This window comes from Myotis yumanensis, unplaced genomic scaffold (assembly GCF_028538775.1).
Source record: "Myotis yumanensis isolate MYYU_CA2020_CCGP unplaced genomic scaffold, mMyoYum1.0.hap1 SCAF_9, whole genome shotgun sequence".
NCBI lineage: Eukaryota > Metazoa > Chordata > Mammalia > Chiroptera > Vespertilionidae > Myotis > Myotis yumanensis.
Window position 1 is genome coordinate 26,504,179 of NW_027223760.1, and position 20,640 is coordinate 26,524,818.

The following is a 20,640-nucleotide window of genomic DNA, read 5'->3' on the forward strand; positions in this document are numbered from 1 at the left end:
TAAAATATGTTATTTTCAGCTGGTGCACTATTATATCTAGCCCTAAAGTCACTTCCTGTTCAATAAAATGGGCTAACAGTGCCCACCTGGCAGGGTTGAGGTGAAGGCTAAGTTCACACATGTGAGGCACCAAGAACTTATGGGGTCACATGCATCATGTCCCTGTTTGCTGTTTTATTAGGCTCTGCTGAAATTATGTCCACAAAGAGTTTAACTGTGTACAGCAGTACTACGAGGTAATATAATTGATAATAAACATAGTTATCCCTGGCTATTAATTTTTTCTTTCCACCTTTTGATTTCTATGTTTTTTAATATTTTCAGTTGGTCAGCATATGTTTTATGATTTGAAAAAAATTGTGATATTAAGAAGTGTCCATAGCTCTGATAGATATCCAAGAATGCGTTTTGTCTAAAAGAAATAATCTGATCCATCAAAGTATGTTTGGGCAAATTCAGATATAAAAAGAGTGAACGCCCAAGTGCAGATTTGCAGCAGAGTATAGTTCAACTGGGTTTCAAGTTCAAACTCTATCAATTACTAAATAATTTGGTCTTAGGTAAACTACTTAAACCTTTAGAAGTCTGACCTGTAAAAAAGAATGGAAACAAGGTTGTTTTTCTGTTTATCTCACAATGTGGTTGAAAGGATTGAATGAGGAAGTATGTGTGTGAAAGTGCTTTATACATATTATCTAAACATATACAAATATTTTATGTAGGTTTTTTGCTTTTTAGAATTTAAATGTTATGACCTTTCAGGTATAAATGCTATTAACTGAAGATATTTACTATCATAGATTGAAGGAGACAAAAACATAACAACTAGATTTAATGTGACATCAAATCTTCTGGAAGAGAAGAGGACATTAGTGTTAACTAAGAATGAATGAAGTATGACTCAATAATCAGAAAATAGGTTATCTTAAAAACTGGATCTTAGGCTAAAGCCTAAACTATATCCACCATTGGAATTCAGACTTCTATGAAGAATTAATCAGGTAGACCAGACTCTAGTTTACTTTATAGGAAAAGAGATTCAAGGAGACATTCTTAAGTCAGTAGACAACTCTTGATTTAGAAGAGGAATGGCAATTTTGTGCATACAGTTCAAGTGTCAAACACTTAATTGTCTCCTAGCCCAGTGTCTTCCTTTCTATTATTCACATTTAGTCTGCAGCAAAGTGAATGGGAGTGCCAATTATGTCCCCATGTGCTGTTTGGACAGTGAAATCTGCCAGTGCTGTTGCAGAGCAACCAAATTAGCATTGCCATGTAAGTTACAATTTTAGCATGAACTTGGGGATCTCCCCCTTCTCAGAGTGAGTCATGCCCATCTTTTTTGGGCTTCTTTATTATAAAGGATTCTTGTGAAGGTCAAAGGAAGTGGTATATGTAAAAAATGGCTTTTAAAAAATATATATCTTTTATTGATTTCATAGAGGAAGGGAGAGGGAGAGAGAGATAGAAACATCAATGATGAGAGAGAATCATTGATTGGCTGCCTCCTGCACACCCCCGACTGGGGATCGAGCCCACAACCTGGGCATGTTCCCTTGCTGGAATAGAACCTGAGACCCTTCAGCCCGCAGGCCGACGCTCTATCCACTGAGCCAAACAGGCTAGGGCTAAAAATGGCTTTTGAAACCATATAAATTACAGAAAGAAGATATTTGCATGGCCTTAAAGTATCTCTCCCAAAATATTAACCATCATGGTGGTTTTAACCTAGGTCCACAAATTCTTTGGTACCCATCCCTCTAAGCGACAAAGCCTCATTTCTCTGCCCCAGAGTGCGGGCTGGACAGAGTGACTCACCTCTAACACCTAACAATTGCCCTACAGTGTCTGGAAGTGGGAGAAGGAACTTTTCAGTGGTGGAGAAACCTGATAGACACCACCTTGCATGGGATTAAAGTTTACATCACCAGCTATGAGACACCAGTGAGAAAGGCACTGCACCTCCATGATATTTCCCCCCAAGTCCTTAACTACAGCCTAATTGTGGAAAAACATCAAAGAAACAAAATAATTGGCCAGAACTCTCCAAAAGTTTTGAAATCATGAAAGACAAAGACTGAGAACTATCATAGATTGAAGGAGACAAAAACATAACAACTAGATTTAATGTGACATCAAAGATTAGACCTTAGAAGAGAAGAGGACATTAGTGGGAAAAGTGAGAACTCAGACTAAAGTCTGTGGTTAGGTTAATGGCATTGCACCAATGTTAACTTTTTAGTTTTGGTAATTATATCATAGTTAAATAAGGGGGAGTGAGTGGAATGTAGACAGGAACTCTATACTGTCAGCAAATCTCCAGTAACTGTTAAATGATAAAAAAAAATACAGGACATGGGAGGTATAATACAGATATATAACAACACTATTCAAAAGAAGTGAAATGCTATGTACTATATTCAATTTTCAATGTATATAATCGAAAATCTATATAAATAAAAGTTTGATTAATATGATCAACTTTTGCTACCAGATGAAATTTTGACTTAATTTATACATTGTCATTGGATACTTTTCTTTTGGCAGATCTGCTTATACTTTTTCTTTATTCTGATTTTCATTTTGAAATATGTACATTATCACATAATTTCCCACTTATTATGGGGGAGGGTTGGTATGCCAAAATGGTTGAAATGGACGCTCATAAAAGTATAAAAATGTACAAGTTGGATAAATGATATACAAGTCAGGAAGTCTATCAAGGATGATAAAAAATAATAATGCTATTCAAATAGCTAATAATTATGGAATGGTAGAAATCTAGCACTGTTTTAAGGACTTTGCATATATTAACTTAGTTAATCCTTACAACTAAAACTTATAACCTACAAAGTAGACATTGTTGTTATCCTTATTGTATAGATAAGAAAAGTAAGACACAGATAGGTAACAAATTCTTACAGCATATAAACTAACAATTGCCCTATTTCTGAGAATTCATAGACCGTGTGCAGACGGTCATGATTATTAAGGAACATCTAGCTAACCATGGCTAGCATGCGTTCTCATGCATGTGTTATAATTTCACTGCCTGCCAGTCCTGTGCCACATGTAAAGTAGTGTTTACAATCCAACCCTTTACTACCACATAGGGTCTGAGCTTCTCAGTCAAAATGACTCAAAAGCTACACCTGCTGGGTCTTGAAACACATCATTTTCTCAAGTAGCAATTCTTGCTTTTAAAGGAAAGCAAGGGATGGCAGAGGGATCTGTGAGTTTCCCCTCTGTGCTGAACACCATGAAATGCTTGCTTTAAACAAGTTGGCGTTCTGATCTTGCAGAGACTTTGTCATTCTGTGAAAGGGGGGAGTCTGAGGGCCCTTGGAAAGACCACCCTTCCCACCTTGACCTTCTGAGCACTGTGACTCTTTTGAATGCCATCTCTCCTCTTCTTTCCTCCTGGCTCTTTTTGTGTGGCCTCTGTTCTCCTCCCGGGTGTTTACAGTACATGGCTCATTCCAGCTGACACATTTTGTTAGTGTTATCACAGATTAGAAGGAGTAAAATCACTGCCAGTGTTGGTTCTCATTCTTTCAGGTCAATGGGTTTGCTTTCAAAGATCGCACTCCTTGATTGCTCTGCTTGGGGCATAATTGATCAGTATCAAGTTTGCAGCTTATTCTGCATCTGACTCCTTAATTTAACTCACAGTGTGCTAATTTCATATGCAGTGTTGGTTCATATCTCAGGGCCCAGTGTTAACATATTAAACTGTCAGAGGCTGGCAGTAGAAGAATGAATGGTTTGCAGTTTGCTCATCTGAGCCATTCTAACTAACATCTGAAGCTTTTGAATCAAATAAAAATTGTGATGATTCTTTCACTGATCATTAATTTAGTATTATTTAAGGTTATAATTTGTGAAAATAATTGCCACTTAACCTTCCTTTTAAAACCGTACCCGTGGTATATAGTTTTATAGTCTGAATGGCACACTACCCCTTTGCCCCAATTTTGGGGCACTCATATGAGATTATAGGTATTCTTGAACCAAGAAAAGTAACTTTCCTAGCTCTATTAAAATATTTTTCACTGTTTTGACACACTCATGTGGGAAAATAATCAAGTAATATATATTAGCATCAAAATATGAAAAGCTGATAAATATTTTACCTGTACATCTAAATATCCAAAAAATAAGGATGTAAAATAAAATACCTAGAAAACATAAATTTTCCTTTTTTATTTAAGCATAGCTTATTGAGCAAATGATCACAGTGTGCACCCAAGTTCGTTTATAAAGTTCGTTTAGCAGTCCTAAGTCATTTAGAAAGTTACAGTCACATTTGCTATTTTAAAGATGTACATGTGGGCAACAGCAGGTTTACTGTTGTTTGTATGGAAAATAATGCATTAATCAATAAATGGTATAAGAATAAATCTGTGTTTTGCATACTCACAGCTGTAAACCTACATTTGCCCCACCCAGAGTTGCTTGAGCAATATAACTTACTTTGCTTATCCAGCTAATCCAGACACCTCAGCTTTAACAGACTTTAGCTAGTGGATGCTACTGAGCACAGCTCTGTAACACTTGTTTGAGGACCCGTCATAGCTCAGAAAAAGATGTCTCTAGACGTCAGTCATCCTTCTGCTGTTAGACAGAACCGCATGCAAACTATGAAATAGGGTTTCACAAATGAAAGATGAAGTTTCATCCTTTATGCTAATTTACTCAAAGTTTATTTAACATGTCAGAAAACTTTGTTCTTTGATTTTTAATGCACTCTTGGAACTTTTTAAGTGATAGCAAAAGTTATGGTTCAACTATACTATATGTAAACTTGATATGCTTATAAAGACAAAGACTTTTAATACAAAATTACCATATTCTTACTTGATTTTTAATTTTTAAGGATTGATAATTAAAAAATACCAAATTATCTCAATTTTTAAAAAATAATTGGGTTTGATAAAGTAAAAAGAATTTTCAGTGGGTGAGAAGATATTAACCAAATAATTTATATGCATGTATGCATAGCCCATGGACACGGACGATAGTGTGGGGAAGGCCTGGTGCAGAGGGTGGGTGAGGGCTAGAAGGAGTCAGTGGGGGAACAAAAGGGGACATCTGTGGCCCGTGTTTCTCAGTGGTTGAGCATCAACCTATGAACCAGGAGGTTCCCAGTCAGGACCCATGTCTGGGTTGCGATCTTGATCCCCAGTGTGGGGTGTGCAGGAAGCAGCTGATCAGTAATTCTCTCTCATCATTGATGTTTCTATGTCTTTCTTCCTCTCTCTGAAATCAATAAAAATATATGTATTTTTTAAAGGGGGGGCATTTGTAATACTTTCAACAACAAAGTGAAATTTTTAAAAAAAGATTTTGCATAATACGTGATAAGTTTGTGGGTTCTAGGCCAAATGAACGGGGAAAGAAGAATATTAGAAGTGACCACATAAAATAAAATGAAGAGACTTTGATTTCTGGCAAGGTTGAGAGCTAAAAAGTCTGGAAAATCTCCCAGGACAAGGCAGGTAGAAATGCTAGATCTAATGTAATAAACTTCCTTTTCAGTGTATTGCTGACCTTGTTAGAAAGTAAGAGGTCTCCTGGGGATGAAAATAGAGAAAACTGAAAACCAGAGCAGTAAACTGAGAGTGATATTGTAGCTGCCTTGGGGGCATTTGTCAGTCTCAGAAATCCTGAGGTTTGAGTTCTAACAGCTGCATCACTGCTGGAGACAGGACCTTGGGCCTGTACCAGAGAGATTTAGACTTAAAACCACCATGTAAGGCACAGAACTTTTGAAGTGTTACACCTCCAGTGAAAGGGTAGAACAGAAAAAATTCACTCATCAGCAAAGGGAGATGACAAGAACGTTTGTCCTGGCAAACAATTCTTCTGGAGGAATGTGCCCTCAGTGTAAGCCTTGGTTCTTCCCAGGGATAAAATGTCCCAAAACGTGAGTTCACAGCCTCAAGTAATACGTAACCATGAGCTGGAGTCAAGCAAAAATAACGAACAGGTGGATTAGTTTCCAGTAACTTCAGAAATGAAATTACTAATTGCAGAGTACAGAATGGTTATGTTCTAAACATTTGAAAAATAACATTTGCATCTAAAACACGATAAGAGAATAAGAGACAGGAAAAAAAAAAGATTAGTCTTATAAAAGAACCAAATAGACTTCTAGGAATGGAAATTGTAATCTTTGCATTAAGAATTTTGTTTATCATTTGAACAGGTTAGACATGCGAGAATTAGCAAACTACTAGACAAATCTGAAGTAATTACTTAAAATGCGAAATATAAAGACAAAAGGTTTAGAAAGTATGAAAGAGAAGTTAAATATGTGGTATGCTGTGGCAGGTTGAAAAAAGACCACTGATTTTTGATACTACTCCCACCTTGAGAGATAGCCCATGCCCTTGAAACTGGGCAGGCTGTGATCTCTTTAACCAAGAATATGGTGTAAGTCATGTTATGTACCTTCCAAGGCTAAGTTGTAAAAGGCTGTGCAGCTGCTACCTTAGTTGCTGGAATAATTGTTCTTGAAGCCCTGAGCTGACATGAAAGAAATCCAGCGACTCTGTGGTGTGAGGCATCCCAACCACATGGAGAGTCCAGCTCTTTGTGTCACTCCCAGGCATTTTATGATTCCCAGCAGAGGTCCCAGATATCATTGAACAACACAGTTCAACCTTGCTCTGCCCTGTCAGAATTCTTGACCCACCAAATAGTTATTGTTACTAAGTTATGGAGGGTTTTTTTTAATTAAAAAATTATTTTCAATTACAGTTTACATTCAATATTATTTTGTATTAGGTTCAGGTGTATGGCTTAGTGGTTAGACAAACATATACTTTACAAAATGACCCTACCCGCCCCCCCGATATTTCCAGTACCCACCTGGCATCATACATAGTTATTATAATACTAGGGGCCCGGTGCATGAATTTGTGCATGGGTGGGGTCCCCAGGCCTAGCAGGCGATCAGGGCTGATCAGGGCCCGGCTGATCAGGGCCAGGCGCATCGGGGCCTGCTGCCGGGGGGGAGGGACAGGAGGTGGGACCGCAGGCCAATCTGGCCTGCTGGCCGGGGAGAAAAATGGGGCGTGGGAGGTTGGCCTCCAGCCCCGAGTAGGGAGCTGGCCCCCCTGGGAAAGAGGCTGCGTTGACCGCCACCCACCCCATCCCAGCCTGGGGCCCGAAGAGGAGGCGATGGTCTCGGGCTGCAAGCTGCTGGCTGGCCGTGGGAGGTTGGCTGTAGGAGCGCACTGACCACCAGGGGGCAGCTCCTGCGTTGAGCGTCTCCTGGGCTTGATCCCCAGTGTGGAGTGTGTAGGAGGCATCGTAGCAACCGGTCGACTGGTCGTTCTAGTCTTAAGGGTCACTTAGGCTTTTATATATATAGATTATTGACTGTATTTCCTATGCTGTACTCCATATCCCCATGACTATTTTGTAACTACTAATCTGTACTTCTCAGTCCCTGGAGTTGTTATTTATACAGCAATAGGTAATTGGAACAGATGGGATTAGAAGTTCTAACATGCATCTCAAAGAAGTTCCGAAAGAAATAGAATTAGGAAAGAAGCAATATTTAAGAACTTGAAACTGATAAATTTTTAGAATTTATAAATGAAATGAATCCTTGGATATCAAAAGCATAATGAATCCCAAGCAGGAAAGATAGAAGAAACCCATACCTTAATGCAGCAAAATAAACCTGTAGAATGCCAAGTCAATGAAAGATAAGATGCTAAAAGCAGAGAGAAGACATTAAAAGCGGAGAAAAGATAGGTTACTTACCAATGAAGTCCAACCTACATTAGTGGTATAACAAAAAAACTGGAAACATCCTAAGTATTCATCAGCAGAGGATTGATAAATACTTTGTGATATGTCATAACACCAAAAAGCTACCCATTCTATCTTGCAGTAAAAAATAATTGATGGGAGCTACGTACATCAATGTGAATCAGTCTCCCAAAGGTGATGTTAGGTGAGGACTATGGTATGAAGGTATTTATTTGAAGTTTAAAAATTTGAGAAACTGTACATATGTATGGATTTCTGTTTATATTCTTTAGCAATCCACACATATGTAAAATATAAAGACATAGTTTGAATGATAAATATTAAAGTCAGTGTAATGTTATTTCTGGGGTGGGAATGGAGAAGGAAAATGAATATAATGAGAAAGACTATGCTCAGGGTTTTAAGTCTGTAATGGTTAATTTCTTAACCATTACTTTTTACGCTTCTTTGTATGTCTGAATATTTTATAATAAAATTTTGAACAAGAATATGAAGATTTCATGAATCTTTATAACAGAAAGTGGTGTGACATTTCCTTGAAGGAAATACATACTTAGTCTGAAAGGATTTAGAGGATAGAGATAAAATAAATCCTATTTGCCTTTTAGTTTAAGTGTATAGTTTAACACATGGGAAAGGAATCAAAGCATATGTGGAATGAAATAAGTTTTACTTGATTGGGAGATTTTGAGCCTTGATGGTGGAGGGGGCATGGATGGAGTGGAGGAGGTGAAATAGGAAATCTGAAACCTTCTGGCTGAAATCTAGGAATTGTTATGAATGGTATATATTGGTTATTGGTTGATAATGAGGAAGGTGGACTTTGAGCTTTTATATCACTGGTGATACCATTGAAAAATCTTCGTATTCTTCAATCTTCTGATTTTCTGAATATCTGTAGTAGCAAATAGTCTGCTACATTTTGTTGAAGATGACTGTTTCCATTCTCAGACACCTGGCAATCACTGTGATTTGCCAACAATAAATGGAGTCCTTGTAAGTGAGTATGAATGGGAAAGAGAGGGGATGTATATGGGGGTGGGGAGGAGAGAATAGGGAAAGACAGGTGGGAAGTAAAGTTACTGATTATAAAATTGCTAAGAATGATAGTGGAAGGCCAGTACTACCATCTTTATTCTTCTCTCCAATGGTAAGTTAGTCAAATGGACATGAATGAGCTTTGGAGATTACGATTTATTTGGACATTTAACTCAGTTTTTTTTTTTAAATCTATTGGCAAAACTTTTGCTCTTTTATTTTTAGTTGGATCTTTTCTTTGCAAAGAATAGAGACTCATTCAGATAATTGCAGGGGTTACGGCATGTATGTGATGTACTTGGGGGTTATTTAAAAATGCAGGGGAAACACGGGAATGGGAAACATTGTAAGCTGAACAGACCACAGACTCCGAATGATAGCTGGCCCTTAAATATTCATCTTCCAGTAAAGGATTCAGCTAGCTCTTCTACTTGCTTTCCCTCCTTGTAATTTTATTTTCTCACAATTTGGGTTCTTTTAAACATTTAACTTACTTCATGACATTTCCAGTCTTTCTCTACATCATGATCCTTTAGTTGTTTTTTTCTCTAACTACCTCATTTCAAAATTTCAGCTTTCTGAGAGTAAGAATATGACCTTGGCTTCTAGCCAGCCTTTGGATTTGCTGCCATTGGATAAGCTGTCTACCCTTGGTCCAGTTACCTACAGCTTGGTGGGATGGAATCAGGTTGTGGACAAGATCTCCGGCTGACCCCCTCAGCAGGGACTGTGCGGCGTGGATGCCCTCAGTGATCCTGGCAGTTACTGGACCTACTCCCACCCCAGCTGTGTGCAGTCAGCAGTGTGGTTTCCATCCAGTCAGCTGGCCGCTGAGAGCTGACGGGGCTACTGTTGATAAGCTATAGGCAGAAAACAGTTATGCTTTGGAATGCTACTAAGCTTAATGGTTGGCTTTCTCTTATTGTTCCTATATTTTGAGTTCTACATTCCTGTATTGGCATTTGCTGCTCTCTGTTGCCTCTATGGCCTTTCTTCCCCACACCTCAGGACCTATTCTTACAAGTATTAACCTTTCTCCAAACTTGTTAAATTATTTAACCTGGCAATTGTTCATTATTTTAGCTTAATTAGTTATTAAACAGTTACCATGAAATGCGACCTAAAGAAAAAACCTGTTGGATAAGAGTATTTATTTAACATAAATATTTGCTTTAAATTTTAAAATGCTAGTATATAAATCTAGCGAACTGTTTTTAGAGATATATGTAACATTCATTTTTCATTCTTGTTTTGTTTTTTGTTATCCTCACCAAAAATATTTTTCCATTGATTTTTAGAGAGTGAAAGGGAGGGAGGAGAGGTGGGGAGAAAGAGGAAGAGGATGGAGAGAGAGAGAGAGAGAGAGAGAGAGAGAGAGAGAGAGAGAGAGAAAAAGAGCGATTTTAAAATGAGAGTCACATCAATCAGTTGCCTCCTGCACGCACCTTGACTAGGGCTGGGCATCGAACCTGCAACCCAGGTACATGCTCTTGACCAGGAATCGAACCCACCATCCTTTGGTGCCAGATCCGATGCTCTATCTACTGAGCCACACCAGCCAGGGCTGAAACATTCACTTTTAAAAGTAGGCTTAGAGGAAATCTTGATTTGCCTTGGAAAACTCTGAATATAGTTGGTATAGAGGAGAACTATTTAATAGCACCAATTTATATGCCATCAAACGCAAAGTCATGATTTATACATACTGTAAAGTAAACAGAAATGTCCTGACGTCATTTTGTAAGAAGGTTATACATTTTGTCATGTGATTAACTCTGAAGGAGCTAGCCTTTTGGTGAATCCAGCTGAAATAGAATGCTGAGTGTAGACATCATTTATAGAACACGTGTTATATTATGCACATATCTATATACATTTTCCTTTGATCAATGTGTACGTTTAATTAAATAGAATGAAGTCTTCCACAGAATGAAAATATGTACTGACAAAATGGCAGCAATAAAAGAATACCTTACCGCTTTTTACTCTGAGTCCCAGTGGAGTAGTGATTTTCCTTTGCCTTAGAGATGACAGTACAGTGATGATTATTGCTCCTTGGGGACTGATAAGAAAAGAAATGGTACCCAATCTTATTAGTCATTAGCATTCTCCTTTATAAATGGTATGGAACTAGAAGAACAGGTCCCGAATATATTTTTTTTAAACAAGTAAATTATCTTTCAGTATTAATAAAAATGTAGTTTGTCTGCCTTAGAAAAATAAAAGCTTCAAACGTAATTTACCTTGTCTGTCATTTCAAACATTTCAGAAGGCATAGCCCCTTGGTCCAGACCCATTTTTCTTTGTCAGGAGATGCTTCATTGGTTCCTGTGTGAACATTTTGACATTTCTATTACACTCTGAATACTCGAGAGACTCAAGGATGCCAGTTCTTTTGGAATTCAGCAAAGGTATCTTCTCTCCCAGTCGAGCATTTGCAATATTCTGCATATACACTGAAATTGTTCAAATGCCCTCTTGCCTAACATTTTGTCAGATTACTATTTATCTGTGTAGTTTCTCCCATGTACCATTTAAGTTGGCTTGTAAAGATACAACTCAGTAAGTTAAACATAAAGATATATGAGACATAGGAAACTGTGGTTCAGGAAGTTGGATGGAACCGGTCATAGTGGTCGTACACTGGGTAGGGTGGGCCTTGAATGTGTCTGGGAGCTTTCCAGGGGTCAATGCAGACATGCACTTGTACAGCAGGTCTTCAGATAATGTCATTTTGTGCAATGTCACAATAATCGTGAAATGCCCTAGGACAGTGGTTCTCAACCTTTCTAATGCCGCGACCCTTTAATACAGTTCCTCATGTTGTGGTGACCCCCAACCATAACATTATTTTTGTTGCTACTTCATAACTGTAATTTTGCTACTGTTACGAATCGTAATGTAAATATCTGATATGCAAGATGTATTTTCATTGTTACAAATTGAACATAATTAAAGCATAGTGATTAATCACAAAAACAATATGTAATTATATATGTGTTTTCTGATGGTCTTAGGCGACCCCTGTGAAAGGGTCGTTCGACCCCCAAAGGGGTCTCGACCCACAGGTTGAGAACCGCTGCCCTTGGAACTTAACTCTTGTTTATATCAGTGAACCTGTAATAAAGTTGGTTTTGTTATACATTGTTTCACTTAAAGTTGCAGGACCTATTGAGAACATTGAGGACTTACTATGTATCACTCTTGTGATTCTTTTTCTTTTTCCTTAAAAGAATATTTTTATTGGTTTCAGAGAAGAAGGGAGAGGGAGAGAAAGAGAAACATCAGTGATCAGAGAGAATCACTGATTGGCTGCCTCCTGCACGCCCCACATTACGGATCGAACCTGCAACCCGGACATGTACCCTGACCAGGAATCGAACCATTACCTCCTGGTGCATAGATCGACACTCAACCACTGAGCCATGCTGGCTGGGCACTCCTGTGATTCTATAACATCCATAATATAAAAGCTGACCATTTCCTCAAAAGAGATTCTCTTGGAAATGACACTTTGTAATTTAATTAATGGTGTCTTCAACAGTTAAGTAAATGCAATACAACGGGATAAATAGAATACTACTAATAAATATTTACAGAGGATCTTCTCTATGCCAGAAACTAGTGGATTCGAGAGTCAACTTTTACCCCTTTTCTCTCCCCATCTTTAGCTGTTTACTGAAGAGTTGAGCCTCTTCTCAGCTAACCTATCAGTCTCCAGTGACTTACTGTTGCTATCATTATTTACCAGCTGTGCAAAACTAAGCCATTAACAGCTTAAATAAGGCTGTGATGGTAATTGTGACAATGATAGTGTCAGCACCTTTTCTAGTCATCATTACCAATGTTGTCTATTAAGTTGTCTCAGTGTTTTAAAAGTTTGAAATGCTATTCTAGAGGTATCCCAATTAGGCTTATCCGAACAAGTGCGTTGAATGGATCAAATCCTATTATAGTAAAAGCCAAAAGGCTGTCCACATTCATTTGTTATACCGAAACATGGCTGTAATACAGATTGCTTGAAATAATATTCTTATGTGAAGATTAACAGAAATATATGGGTCGAGTATTCTCCATGTTTCAGAAGTTACTTGCACTGTTTCTCTGGTCATTAGAAAACAAAATACACTACTGATCAAGGAGTATTTAAAGCAGGGCATTGTAAATATAAAATAAATTGATATTTCCCCTTTAAATTTTGGTCTCTTTCTATATAATCTTTGGGATTTTTGGTCTTGTTGTTGACATTGAAGTAACATCATCTATTGTTTGTTTTTGAATTTTGCCGCTTTAGAGCAGCACATTAATCCTACTCACTCTCCTTTTTGTGTTCCTATTGTTGCATTTACCACAATTTTATTTTAATTTATTTGTTTATATTTCATACTCCTTTAGCAGTCTCCAAGGGACATCAGTGCGTGCCTGGGACATTATTAATGCAGTTTCTTTTTTAAAAATGATTTCCAATGTTTTATATCACAAATGGCTGTCAATTATATGCAATATGTTCATTTGGTAAACATTTATTGCGCACCATGTTTGTGCTAGAATAAGTTTCCTAAAGCAGATGTCAGAATTGGCTGCATCAGAATTACCTGGGGGAACTTTCAAACCAGTTTCCATCCCTGATGACCTGACACTGTAGGGTGAGGCCTGGGACCTTAGAGCAATTGTTTAGAGGTTTAGAGCTCCGTGATAATTGAGAGATAGAGATATGATGCTTTCCGGAGACTGGTTAGTCTTTTTCTTATCTTTTGTCATTATCTCTGTTTCTATTACTCTTTATCTTTGTTCTCCTTCAGAGGAACAAACTGGAAATAAAGAAAATGGGGAGGTGACATGGCTTATTTTAAAGCTTAAGGAACTTTAACACAGATGATCTAATGTAACTTTTACAGTACATCTGTGTAAATATTATTCCCATGCTTTCCCGAGACCATCAAACTGAAACTCCTTGTTTTTAAACTGTGTTGTGTTAACTGCATATGTGTTCTGTTGTAAGAACAAAGAAGAAAATGCAAATAAGTTGAATGCTTCCTAAAAAAGGTTTATATGAAATAAATTGTTTATATTTTTGATGTTTGATTTTTTTCCACCTGCCATGGTATTAATGCCTGTCTACGAAAAAACAAAAACCAAACCAAACCAAAACAAAATCCTTAGGCCATTTTAAAAAATCCTTGTCAATAGTTTTAAGTAGTGGTTTCATTTTTGAGTTGAGACTATTAATCTTAAAATGCATAGGGATATTGTATAGCTTTATTTTTAGCACTGTAGACTATTTGTATTAACTTAACTGCCAACATTCAGTGGGCATGTTACTCTATACTGGGATGTAATGTCTCATTTTCTCCTTATATCAAGTATGTTAGCCATTGCTTTTCTCTCTTGATGGTGTTTGAGGCCATGAATTGAGATTTTGCAAAGAATGTGAAAGTTCACAGGTTAATGGTTGATGTATTTGTGTTGTGTGTCTATAATATGAAAAATAAAAATTGGGCCACAGTAATAGATTAGTCCATAACAGTAGGCATGTGCTTTACCAGTTCCGTGCCATGTATGTATTATTTCTTATAAAACTATGCACTAACTTGAGGTTGCTTTTAATAGTTTAGTATTAGCATTGGCCTTTTTTAGAACCAAACTGATAGATATGATATAAATATTTTCAAAGGTGAAATCAGAACACCCATTAAAGAGGCAACTATAAAATGTATTCACGAAGAGACATATTTACATCTAGACTGTTTAAAGATTTATATTCTCAAACTCTTACCCCTGTTTGGATTTCCTTCACCTTTAGCTCTTACAGCAAATTGATATTCATCCTTCAGGCCCTCTCCTGGGTAGAACTTTCTTTGCCTGACCCTAAAAAGGCTGAATGAAGGCTGATCAGTATGCATTCCTCTTATAACTCCCTGTAGTGAGTTATTTAACCATGTGTCTTCTCAGCTGAATAGGCTCCTTCACACAAGGACCATCTCTAGGAGCTCCAGAGAGTCTGGGAACATTGCACGTTCACTAAATGTTTGATTTTGGTTTAGTGAATAAAGTTTATTGATTTCATTGCAATGGAAAATGTAATAGAGCAATTAATTTTGCATTATATACTAGTAGTTGTGGGAAATGTATGACTTATTTTTAGGAAAACTGAGGTCAAGTACAACTAAATTGCTTGCTAAAGTCATACAGAATATTCCTTAAATTTTGTCTGGCACTAGTGGTATTTGTCTTGTACTTTTAATAAACCAGCTCTTGCCAAACTAGACATAGTGCCCCAGGAAATGTAACTGAATTCATAGCCAGTTGGAGAGAAGACGAATTTGGGGGAGGGAAGAACTTTGGTTAAATATAATGTGATGGGATTTTTTCTCTCCAGGACTTTTCTGAACTATAATGTGCCAAAGTGATGGACACAGCATGCAGCATTTTCTAAAGTTATATGTTAACAGAACCCCCTCTCTACAATTGCTCTTATCTTCTCTTAAGAGACTATTTTTTTTAAAGATACAGTTTAGAGGAGCTGTGCTAAATGAATTCAGCATGATGTTGATTCAGGTTCTTTATATCAAAGTCATCTTGACTTGGTATGTGAACAAAAGAAATTGAATGATATTGGTTATGGGCTCTTCCTGGTTTGCCTCTGATTTACTCTGAATTTGTCTCTGAATTGGACTAATTCCAAAGTTGCAGGAAATTGATTCCATTTATTCTTTAGTAAAGGGGATATCAGGGGAGATTTTGAGCCTATATCATTCCTTTGCTGAGAGGTCCTGGTCAAGATGTATATGTCTGATCATATAATAACAAATAACAATTGACAATCTGCATTCACTTATTTTACTGCTGAAATCATTTGGCTTGGTAACTGTTTTTTATGGAGACTTAGGTATCCAATGTGGTCCAAGGAACAATGACAGGGACTGTTCTCTGTTGCAGTTTATTAGTTAATAAAGGGGAAGGGGGCTTCTCTGATAATAAATATTAACTTATAGTCTGTTGATTGAATTCAAATCCTAACCTTAATATGAATTAAACTCTAATTATAAGAGGGCAATTAGAGGTAGGTATATTGTGATTTGAGAAGGAAAGCTCAGAAGCTGAAAGATATTGTGGATATGGGGACAGACTCCATATCATGGCAGGTACCCAAATTAAATTTTTTATGTTTAATAGGGAAAGGGTTCTAGGGAAACAAATATTGTTTCCACTAGGAAACCATAAGGAGGATAATAGCACTATAAAAATCATTTGAATACATTCAATCAATAACAATTAGGTGATATAAGAGCAAGGTTTGAGCAGTATCAATTTGTGAGTATACGGGCCTTGTTGATGTCTTGGGATGGTTGTCTATCTATCTCCTCCTAGTCGGCAGCTTTTCATCCTTGAGATGAAGGCGAGTGTCAAAGACAGAGGCAAATGTCCATTCGTGGTTAGGTACCTGATAAGGTAAGGTCCCTTTAACACTGTTAGAGAGAATCTTTCATTAATGTATTTCCCAATGGACAAAAATATCTGGGTTGTTGTAGTCTTTGAAGTTTTGTCTCCTGTGAAATGAATGTTGCTAATTAGTTAGTTCCAGCAATGCAGAATGTCTGCTTTTTAGTTTTCCTTATATTTGGGAAACAAAAAATTTAAAAATCAACAATATTTTAAACAAAGTCATAAGAATAATTATTCTTAATTCATTTAGTCCCATAGTTATTTTTGTTTCTCCTGGTTATTTGCCAGTAGTTTTTGAATTCAGTTATTCTTTGAAGTTCTATAAATCTTCATCCATTTCAAAGACATGACCTCCTTAGAAGTCTGCAATTTAAAGTCAGAGTCCTTTTATGGATTTTCTAAAAATATAATATATCTACAAATGCATCAGAGTAAAACAGTGACTATCCATGAATGACAAAATTTAAAAGTGGCATGGTTATAGACTTGATGAAAACTTTCCTTTTCTATAAGATATAACATTCCAAGACAACAATTTCTTGGTAAATAATAATTCCTGTAAAAAGATATAGGGAATAATATAAAATTTGTATACTGTTAGACTTAATATATAATTTCAGCACATAAAGTAAGATTTTAAAATGGGCCATATATGCAAGCGGTGTATTGAGCATTGAAAATAAATCATAAATTCCCAATATGTGAAACACAAATTCTCAGAGTATCACTGGCAGACGCCCCCACAGAGAATCATCACTCTTGGCTTGCCTGGTGTCCCTGACTGGACACATGTTACTCCTGAAAGTTTCCTGTTTGAACTTGGCTCTGAATCTTTGCAAGTTTTTTTCTAAAGTAGATTGAAATTTCTATAACATTAATTTTAATAAAATATATGTATATAGATAGAACATAGTTATTAATTTTTATTTGACCAAGCTCCCCACATAATTTCAAGTATATGAAATTGGCCTAATTTAGTTCAAAACTATTTCTTTTAAGAAGAGAGAATAAACCCTTGAGTCATTCCAGGGCCCTTGAAATGTCCCAAACCTATCTCTCAGTTAAAGTCTTGAAATTTAACTTGGAAAGACTGTCAAATATACATAAACCAAAGATTATATCGCAAACTCTTTGTAATTATTCTAAAATACATCAATCAAACTTAAACCAGTTTTAATATTAAAAATTTGATCCAAGCCATAGAATTAATCCTTTTTTTTAATCAGGCCAATAAAATATTATAGTCTAGGCTGAAATTTTACCACACATAATACACAAACTCATACCACATAAAGACCATATATATAAAGACCACAACATAATTCGAACTACTAATTTTAACAGAGAAAACGCAGAATTATTTTCCTCAAAAATGAATTTCCATATTTCATGCATTCTATTATGACAATCATATAATTTCTCCCAACTTAATTTGAACTTTTAACTCTTAGAATCCTCAAATTTTAGGTGGCAAGTTAAATACTTAGCATTTCTCAGATTCGTAATACATTCACATTTTTCAGAATATATTTCAAATAAAATAGAAGACATATTCAAGTAATAGATTCAAATTTACACTCTAGATTCTTCACACCAGGGAAACACAGATTAATTAATGTTTCAGTGTCCTGTTATTTCAAAAATCCTAGGTATTAAAATTTATTATTATTATTATTATTATTATTATTATTATTATTTACTATTTAACCCAGCAATGCTCCAAAGCTTTTAAGTCACCAATTAGGCATGTGAGGCTGGAGAAAAGGCAGAGGAGGGAAGAGAGCAGGCCCTGCAGCCTCTTCTAAGACTGCAGGTTTCCAAGCATACATGTGCTTGGATTTAAAACTGCCACATTGTTCCTTAATGATAAAGTGCTAAGGTTTCAGTGATAATGAGTAGTTTCTGATAGTATCAGGACTGTTAAGTAAAGAAACTGTTCTTTGGGAAGGGGATTGAGAATGCTGGCCTTAGGATCTAAAGGCTCAGTGAGGAGTCCCTTCCTTTTTTCTCTGTGACCCATATGCTCCCCCTCTTTGGGGATGTCCATATTGTTGTGGCCTCTGTTTCTGGCCCTCAGGGCCAGCCCTTCCCTGGGCCATTTGTTCTACAGTTGTGAGCATTATGTTATTTTTGTTTGTTTGTTTGTCTGTTTTTTATATACTGTTCCAACTCCTTTTGCAACCTAGAAAATGTGGTTTCTGGTGGCGCAGAGGCCTCTGGGCTGGTTGGAACCTTATCAGGACAGCCCTCCTGGGGTCTCAAATCGGCTATCTTGGATATTCCCTCAGATTGTCCCCTGGTCGCATAGGGAGGGGAAGGAAGGACAAGGGATTTCAATTGTCTGTCCGCCTTTGTTCTCTTTTAGGCTACTCTACCTTTACAAGGAGAAGGACAACTGGCCCCTTCCTCCAACAGAGAGCATAGTCAATCTATTGAATGACTGGACTTTTATCATTAACATATTTATAATCCTCACTGAGAAAGTTTTATCATAAACCCTTTATTTTAGTAATATCTATTTATTATATCTTAACAACTTAGAGATTTTAAAGCCAAGTATTACCCAAAACATTTTCTTGACCAATTTTGTAACAGGGATAACTCACCAATCTTCAGTGGATTTAATGTGAAAGTACTATTTTAGCTCTAACCGGTTTGGCTCAGTGGATAGAGCGTCAGCCTGCGGACTGAAAGGTCCCAGGTTTGATTTCGGTCAAGGGCATGTACCTTGGTTGCAGGTACATCCTCAGTAGGGGGTGTGCAGGAGGCAGCTTATCGATGTTTCTCTCTCATTAATGTTTCTAGCTCTCTATCCTTCTCCCTTCCTCTCTGTAAAAAGTCAATAAAATATAATTTTTTTAAAAAAGAAAGTACTATTTTATTTTATTTTCCTTTATAAAACAGGGCCGCGTCCCCCTCCCCCCTTCACTGCTAGAGGGTATTTCTACAGATCTGTTCCTCCCAGTGTTATGAGGAAAAGTAGAACTTTGTGGAGTAGTTATGGTTATGGGAAATATTAATTATGCTGTTAACCATGAGTGCCCTTTCTGTTCAAAGAAAGGACATACCAACCTAACTGGGAGTCCCACGCCCCTGGGACCTGGGAGTCAACCTTGGAATGCTGTCCATTCTCATTTAAGAACTGCCTTTTACTTGGAAACATTAAACCTTGTTGCCCATATCCAGCCTGTATAGCTCACTTCCCCACGCCTGTAATCCCTACTTCCCCATGTAATCTTTGTCCCTATATTCATAAACCAGGGTAGAGCAAACCAAAGTCCTCAAAAGATAGAAAGCCAAAATCACATTACAGACACACAGACAGAAACCTCACTAGCTATGAGTTTCTGGCAGCTGAAGTCCTGAGAGGGAGAGCAGGAAGAGTCCCCAAGATTGAGAATTCTTGGCAGCCACTGGGACTTTCCTGCAGTCTTTCACGTGTTCAGCTTCACCACACGTAACTGAGCTTCCTGAAAGCAGGATTTGCCCCATCTTTAAACAAATGAAACAAGCAACAAAGAGTCATAAGACATCAATAGAAACACTCTTATGTAGGCGCACACAACAAACTAAAAGTTTACACCACAGAATGTCCTGCATTAAAAAGCACCAAAGCAGAGCAATGTCTCCTGTCTCTGGTTCGGGAACTTCCCCTCCCCGGAACCTCAGCTTTCTCCAATGGACTATTTTGGGCCATGCATGTGGCTTGCCTGGTTGCCTCACGTATATTCCCCTTGTGTCATTTTCGCCACCTTCCAAAGAAAAACAGTCTCAGGCCTATTCTACAGCATCCATGAAGACATGGGGTTTAGACCAAGAACCCACCCAAAATCGGTGAGGTGCGCCTCTCCTTAAACCAGCCTTTCCCTCTCCACGGGTATAGAAGTCCAGGATGCATCCACCAATTGTGAGAAATGGCTCACTTATCCAAATTTCAAATGATGGACTAGGAAATAAAACATGGTGAAAATGAGTCTTTTAATAACACTCCCAAGAGCGGGCACCCATTATACAGGATTATAATAAAGGCAAGAGGCAAGTGACCTAATAAATGATGGGCTGGGGCCTTTTCTAGTTGCCTCTACCTCCCTATGTCTAGGACGTGGTCAGCAAACTGCGGCTCGCGAGTCACATGCGGCTCTTTGGCCCCTTGAATGTGGCTCTTCCTAAGCCTTAGGACTACCCTAATTAAGTTAATAACAATGTACCTACCTATATAGTTTAAGCTTAAAAAATTTGGCTCTCAAAAGAAATTTCAATCGTTGTACTGTTGATATTTGGCTCTGTTGACTAATGAGTTTGCCTACCACTGGTCTAGGGGAATCTTCCTAGGACTTGTGCTATAGGTCATGGGTACCCCTCATAACTTCT

At 37.4% G+C, this 20,640-nt stretch overlaps 1 protein-coding gene across 1 annotated transcript in view; it reads left to right on the plus strand.

Moving 5' to 3' along the window:
• Window positions 1–20,640, plus strand: part of EXOC4 (exocyst complex component 4) — a 755,478-nt gene that overhangs the window by 392,732 nt on the left and 342,106 nt on the right. The window lies entirely within an intron of this gene.